This window comes from Benincasa hispida, chromosome 10 (assembly GCF_027475165.1).
Source record: "Benincasa hispida cultivar pf3 chromosome 10, pf3_genome.v1.1, whole genome shotgun sequence".
NCBI lineage: Eukaryota > Viridiplantae > Streptophyta > Magnoliopsida > Cucurbitales > Cucurbitaceae > Benincasa > Benincasa hispida.
In genome coordinates, this window is record NC_143487.1 from 51,672,887 (window position 1) to 51,681,221 (window position 8,335).

Genomic DNA, 8,335 nt, shown 5'->3' on the forward strand with positions numbered 1-8,335 from the left:
AAAAGAAAAATTAATTCTTTTTTTAGTGTGGTGGTTACTCGAAAAATTAATTCAAAATTCATTCTTTACTATTTGAATTTCATTCAAATATTAGTTCTCTTATAATATATAGTTCAATTTTGAATCTTATTCAATATTAACTTTATATTATAATGTATACACATTATATTGATTGTATCATATATAATTAACATATGTTCCCTTAGACAATTTTGAACAATTCAAATTCTTTCAAAACTAATAGTTCTTGTTTTATCCGTTGTGAGCCAGCAGTGGGATCTAATGGACCTACAGTTATAAGCTCCAATGATCCGAAATTAATTAATTAAACTCCTTAATTAAATTAATTAACCTTCATTAACTAGGACACTCCACTAAAGACCCATAGCTATACTCTTATGAACTGTAGAATATTTGTGTGTCCATTGATTTAACCATTATTGGGGTTGATGCCCTAAATCTCGTAGGGTCTTGTAGTTTGTAAATACTTATATGAACAAACATTTTGTGATTTATAATACATGATATTTTATTCACTTTTATCTGTGAAATATATGATATTTTAGTTGCATTAATCACAAACCAATAAACTAAAATCCATAGTTATCATTGTAACTTAACACATGTATGTGGAGACATACAAGTGGATCGTATGTTTTAAGTGATAACCTAAATGGTCTGTAGTATATGGATAAGGTTGGGTACCTTATTTTGGTGGCACTATAAGTATGACCCGCTTTGTAGGTATTACAAATGTTGTAAAGTGCTACAAATGATCTGATCCTGATCATTCATGTATTAGACATTCGAATGAGGATATTCTATACAAAGGAGTTTGAATATGATGTTTAGACATGCGAATGATGTTTAGTCTCGTTATATAACATCGTTCATAATTGAGACTCTCATTTCACTAGGATGACCATAGGTAACATGACCTTAATCCTGAGTGAGTTATGAACTCCTGCCTATGAAGGCAGTCCTTTGATTTGCATGGGTGAGAGTGGCCAGATCGCCGACTCAACAAGCCTACTATTTTGGGAATTTGTCTAATTGGGGAGCTGGGAACTCAGCTACACAAGATGGAATTCATTCATTCCTCGAAGCTAAGTAGATAAATTACTCTCTTAAAGGCTAATTCCGGGTCTTAAACAATATGGCGTCACACCCTCTCTTGGCTCGGGAGGGGTTTAGTCATAGTGGGACTATGATTTATTGTTCATTAGAGGGATCGATGGTACTTAAGGAGTTAGATATAACTACAGAGGCAAAATGGTAATTTGGCCTAGCTGTACTTACAAGCAATTTGTGAAAGGTCATCGTACTGTTGATTGGTTATATCCAATAGATACAAAAATATATCTGTAGTGTAAAAAGTGCAGTTATCGGTCTTTAGTGGAGTGCCCGATAGTTAATGGATGGTGGATAATATGATTAAAGAGTTTAGTCAGTTATTCATATATCGTTGAAGCTTCAAGCTACAGGTCCATAAGGTCCTCTTGGTAGCTCAATGGATTTAAGTTGAGAATCAGTTTTTGGATTAATTTGAAATGTTCAAATTAATAAGAGGGAATTTGATTACATATGATATAATTCAATTAATTCAATTATATATGATATAATTGTATTTGATACATTATTGTTTGGTTGAAGGAACTAATATTTGAATATGATTCAAATATATTTTTTATGAATAAGATTCATAGTTATTAAATTTAATATAAATATGATTTATATTAAATGCCATAAAATAAAGAAAAAGAATTATGGTTTATATATTGTATACGATGCAATATTAAAACTATAGGTTATAAATAAAATATGATAAGTTAATTATCATATTTATTTATATTTATTAATTATTTGATAATTAACTTCTTTTTCTCAATAACCACCCTTAATGGGTAGTAATTTAGTTTTATGGCAAATTTGGGATAAAATGAAATTTGATTTCAAATCTCAGGAGAAGACATGATTAGCAATTGAGTAAGAAAGTATTACTATACATTCACTTGAGAGACTAAACGATCGAGCAGTATTGTTTATGTGATAAACTTTGACGTCTACACGACAGTGTTGTTCTCATCTCGATTGTCTTCCTTCTTCACACCAAAATTTTCCTTTAACCAAAATAAGCCAGAGCCCACCACTCCTGGATTCTCACACCGAGAATACTAAAGTATCCACGTGGTAGTGTCCAGTTAGTTCGAGGATCGAGTTGCTGCCTATTGCTGATTGAGGGAGATTGTGTTGTTTGACACGTTCATGAACGATCGAAGGATTATCTTGAAGAATGTTTCTTCAAAGGTATAATCTCTCAACCTTTGTTTTTATTTCGAAAGCATGTTGTAATTTAGTTTATAATGCATAATCTGTTTTGTATGACTGTAAATTCATTCACAATGGGATTTGGACGATCCGCTTCCACTTAAAGGTTTTCTGTAAATGGAGATCCTTCATTACAAGTTCATTACAAGTAAGTCAATCATTCACAAGTTGTTCGTAATTACAGTTGAATCAAATTATCGTTTTACCCTTGTAGTTATCTCTTACTTCTTAAGTACCACCGATCATCTAATGAGCAATTTGTTTATGGTCCCACCCTAAACAAAATCTCTCTTGGGCCAATGTGAGGGTGAGGTCTTATTGTTCAAGAACGAAGTCAGTACTTAAAGGAATAACTTATCTGCTTTCCCTAAAGGCGAGAAAGAGCAGATTCCATCTTGTGTAGCTATGTTCCCAGCTCCCCACTCAATCTCGTCCCCAAGATGGTAGGCATATTGAGTCAGTGACTCGAGCCACTCTCACCCATACAAATCAAAAGACAAGTCCTCATAGGTAGGAGTTCATAACTCACTCAGGATTGAGATCGAGGTATATATGGTTATCCTATAAAATATTAATCTCTTTAGTTCATGACGTTACAAAGAGAGATTAATGATTTCGCGGTTGGGTCATATACGAACTCATTGTATAGATTACCTCCACTTGCATGTCTCCACACGAACGACTTGGATCACATCGTTTGTAATATTTACAAAGTGGGTCGTGTTCATAGTATTACCAAGATAAAGCACCCAACTTTATCTATATACCATAGACCTTTTTTTATTATTATTTGAACATTATCCACTTGTATGTCAACTATATACTATTCAAGTCTCATGAAATAACATTGGATTTTTACTGTAATGGATAACTATTATTGAATATTTAAAACAGTCAACTATTTTGTCAAATAACATTGATTTTTTACTGTAATAGATAACCTTAATCCTGAGCAACCTATGAACTTCTGTTTATTTGGGATTATCCTTAAATTTGTATAGGTGGGGGTTGGCTCAACAGTGCCGGCTCAATAAACCTCCCGTTTCAGGAGTAAGACCGGATAGATAGCTGGGGACATAGGGTACAAGATGGAATTCACTCCTACCTGCTTTCAGGGATAATAGAGAGGTTGTTCTCTTAAGTACTAAATTCGGGTCTTGAACAAGGGGCCCTACCCTCTCATTGGCCCGAGAAGGATTCGGTTTGTTAATTGGATCATAAATAAATTGTTATATCGGGTGGACACAATATATCTACAGTGAGGGGAGTGCAACTACTGGCTTAAGTGGAGTGACCCGGTAGTTAACGAATGAGGGGTAATTCGGTGTAAAGAGTTTAACCAATTAATCTTGGATCGTTAGAGCCCATGATCTGTAGGTCCATTAGGTCTCCCTACTTGCTCACAAACGGATTAGCCTTAGAATAGCGTGATAAGTTAATTTGAATTGTGCAAATTTGAATTAAGGGAATTAGTAATTATATGTGATATAATTACACGTTTAATTTGGAATTAAACGAAATTGGAGAATTGATTAATATTTAAATATGATTTAAATATTAATTTTATGAATAGGGATTCATGGTGATGGAATTGGTGATAAATTCATTTAATATTTGATATTAAATTAATAGAATTAATTAAATTGTTTAATTAACTATTAATAATTAATTTTATTAGAAAATTAAATATTGTAAAATTAATAAAATTTCAATTTTAATTATAGAATTAAAATTGAAAAATGATTTTTATTTTGAAAATTCATTTCGAAATGAAAAGGATTTTTGAAAATTGGAAAAATCCCTAATGTGGAATTTTCCCATTTTCAAGCATGCTTCTTAGTCACCTTTGCACTACAATTCTAGCTAATAATTTGAAGGTGGAGCTGGAACTATATCATGCAATCAATATTTTCACGAAGAACCTACATAAAAGACTCTACTTTGAGTAGAAATTCTCATGCAACTTTTGATTTTTTGGCTGAAATCAGAAGGTTGAAGAAGGTGTTCTTCAATAAGTGGAAAAAAAAAACAGTCTTCTTCTCCTCTTAATTCTCAAAATCCTAGTTTATTTTGAGTCTCACAACTCAATCTAAGACTCTTAGAGGATAGTAGGAAAGCTCTAGTGGAGGTCCACGACCAGAATTGGAGAAAATTGTAGCTGAATTTCGAGTTTTAAGAATATATTCAAAGGTATGTCTGAAACCCTTTTATCATTTGATGAGCATGCTTGTTTTAAAGCTAAAATTGATGAATTAAAGTGCTTAACAATTTTGTTTTCTTCCACTGCACGTTTATAGAAACTAAAATATTGGTATGAGAGCATGATTTAAGCACTCAATTTGTGTTAATTTTAGAATGATGAGTGTTTTTCATAAGTTGTATGAAAATGGTGAACTGATATAGTTTTTCTGAGTTTTGGCATCATTTTCTCTTCAATTATGTTGTAATTATTGTAATTGGCTATTGATTGATGGGCCTTAATGCGTGTGTAAGCGTCTATAATTTGATTGGAATCATTAAAGTTGAAATCAAGTTGTAATTGAAGAAAGAAGTGAAGAAGGTCAATATCAAAATCAGCAGCAGTAGCCACTGCCAGGCAGCGTTGCAACGCTGCCTTAGAGCGATGCAACACTGCTCATTTGAACCCGTGGCATTGCAACGTTGGGGTGAGAGTGTTTCAATGTTGCTTATCCCAGCCCAGAATGCGAGCGCGAATTCGAACTGGCAGTCCAAGTGAACTGGTCTTGCCGGTTCGGGTCTGGGAGATCTGGTTCGATCAGTTGGGGTTCGATTCGGCCACTTTTGAAGCTTTGGAGTTCCGATTCGAGCGATTCGGGTTGGTTCGTGTTGTCTAGAAGGGTTTTAGAGCTTCTTTTGCTGAATTATGTAATAATTTAGGCCTTAGTTTGCTTGAGAATGCCAAAACTAAACCATATCAGTTTGTGTTTAATTATTTATGATGTGATATATGTTATAATTAAATAAATAATGTATGTGCATAAAGTATGCCATGTAGATTTAAAATCCCACTATAAGAAGCATATTACATGCATTGAAAGTATGTTATAAGGTGTTATAATATATAGTATGTTGTTTAGGGTTTCTTTTGTTTTAATATATGTGTTATATTAAATGTTGAATACCTTTGATGAATGTCATGAATGCAAAACATGTCTATTTTTATAAGTTGTTATAAAATTGTATTAGACATTAAAATCTATAACAAAGATAAGTTGCATGCTCACGTAGGTTAACTACTTGTTTTAATAGTTAAAATAGGTCGTTATCTTATAAAACTTTGGGTTACAAACTCAACCGATATATAATCGTGTCTAAGGTTGGGGGTATTTAAGTTGACGGTTTATGAAACTCCCCCTCCCTGAGGATTATGGCTAAATAATTATGCATTGTTAATCAGTTTTATAAGTGCACGTGAGCAGTGTAAGGTTTTAAAACTATTTTATCACCTAGATATTGTAGATTAAATCCAAATATAAATATTATACTTGGATAACAATCTAAACTTAGGTTGTTTAATTAGCCAGAACAAACTTGAGTACAATATGTACCTAAATTTCATTATTTTGCAACGATACTAATAAGTGCTATTGAGGGGCAGTCAAATACTTTTTCACTAAAGCAAGACAATCTTGACTAAATACTATATCCAGAATAAATCTTATTCCTATAGCCATTTAGTTACCATTTTCGGTTAGAAACTACTAACACTTAGTAATTATGTAAGTGTAACCCTCTATTTTTAGACCTCAGAGGTCGGCCCCAACGATGTTACCGAATTGAAGAGTCAAGACCGAGAATGGAACTAAGAAACCCTATCCATTTCTGGAGTTTGAGTTGTTCCGAATCTTATATTATAACCTTCCGAGGGGATAGTCGTCGCTAAACGACTAGCAAGGTTGCCTAAAGTTAACCAACAAGCGCAACATAGGAATCTCACGGTCCTAACCAATGGAAGAGACCGCAGAATACGTTGGCACATATCCTTTACCCAAACAATTAGTAGAACACTTCGGTGGGAGTTTAATAACATATATGATATGTTGTTAGAACGCTTCAATGAGAATTTAATAACGTATATGATATGTTATTAGAATGCTTAAGTGGGAGATTAATAACATATATGATATATTGTTTTTAGCTCTTCATCCCTAAGAGTTCACATCGAGATTCATGCTTCGCTTTGTGTCACCTTGGGAGTGATGTCCATTCAGAAAGTGATTGCATGAATCAAGATCTAGGTGAATAGAGGAAGTTTTTCATAGTAAAATCAAATATATTTTATATTAATTTTAATTCTCACGTCCCTAAAGAGTTCACACCGTGAGGTTCATGTGACACTTCGTGTCACCCTGGAAGTGACCTCTATTCGGAAAGTGTTTGCATGAGTCAATATCAAGGTGAATAAGGGGAAGTTGTTCATTGTAAAATCAAATATATGATATATTGATTTCAATTTTCACGTCCCTAGTAATTGAGTGAATTTGAAATGATTTCAATTTGAAGTGTTCAAATTGAATTTTGGGTTTCAATTTGAAATGTTCAAATTGTAAATTAGGGTTTGAATTTGAATTGTTCAATTTCAAATTAGGGTTTGTATAATTATATTCGATATAGTTAACGTTTAATTTATTGAAATTAAACGAAATTTGGAGAGTTTATAATATTTAAATATTAATTACATGAATAGGATTCATGTTCAAAATTAGGTGTTTGATTAATTTAATATTTCATATTAAATTATTATTTAATTAATTAAAATCAAATTAATTTTCAATTTATTCAATTTCATAAATTGAAATTTTGTTTTTTATTTTTAAATTTAATTGATTTTGAATTAATTAAATTAGAAAATTGAAAAATGAAATTATAGTGGAGATTTCCAAATTTTGGAAATCTTGAAGTGTTTAAACCAAACACTTACACCTAGTCCACTTAATCTTGGACTTGGATGTGACATTGACTCTTTCCATCTGTGCTTGCATGGTTTTGATGAACAAAACTCTCAATTTTTTGAGATTGAGGAGTGAGTGGCAGAATTTTTCAAAATTCTGAAATTCTCTCTCAAGCACTCAAACCCTCACAAAATTCATTCACAATTCACTTCAATCTTGAGTTCCACCACTCAAATTCAAGGCTGAGAGTAGTAGAGAAGATTTCTTGGTGGTTCACTGAAGGTTTGAAGCTGAGAAATCGTGAGAAGCAACTTGGAATTGGAGGAATTCTTCAAAGGTATGATGTTTTTGAAACCCCCTTCTGGAAATTATGTTTTGCATGTAATTAAATGTAATTAGAGTGCTTATTGATTCTGATTGCTTCCGTTACACGGTTCTACATTCTATTAAAATCTTTATCACAGGAAATTTTGTGATATAGGCTATTGCACTCTCTAGAAACACATTCTTGAAACATATCTCCATGTTACATGGGATTGTAAACAAAACAAGGAAATTTTGGAGAAGTTTGTTCCTTGTGCTTTCATATATGAACTCAAAATAGGCTTATTTTGCTTCTCTTTCTTATATGATTGGTTGTTGCTGGCATATAGAACCAACGTAACTCGATGGTGTTTGATATGTTAAGAAGATACATTTTGGCTTTATCTTGTGGACTTGGGAGTTTATTGAGGAAATGGATACGTATGCTACTCAGAGAAGATCAAGTTTATCATAGTCCTAAACACTCTCTCTTTCAATTATTGATGATGTTTGCATCAACCATTGGAAGCCCCTATAGGGTAGCTCTTATAAGCTTAACTCTGATGATTCCCTTCATTATGGAAGCAGTGGGCTTTGGAGCCACTGTTCATAATTCTAATGGTGAACCATGTTTTTGTTGAAAAAAAACTCTAAAGTTCATCAGTACTATTGAACTTGTAGATGTTGTTGCTCTCTTTGATGAAATTATTATAGCTGAGGAAGTAGAGATTTATTCTCTATGGGTTGAAACAGATTCGATGCTTCTCTAGAAGTTACTTGAAGGTCGAGAT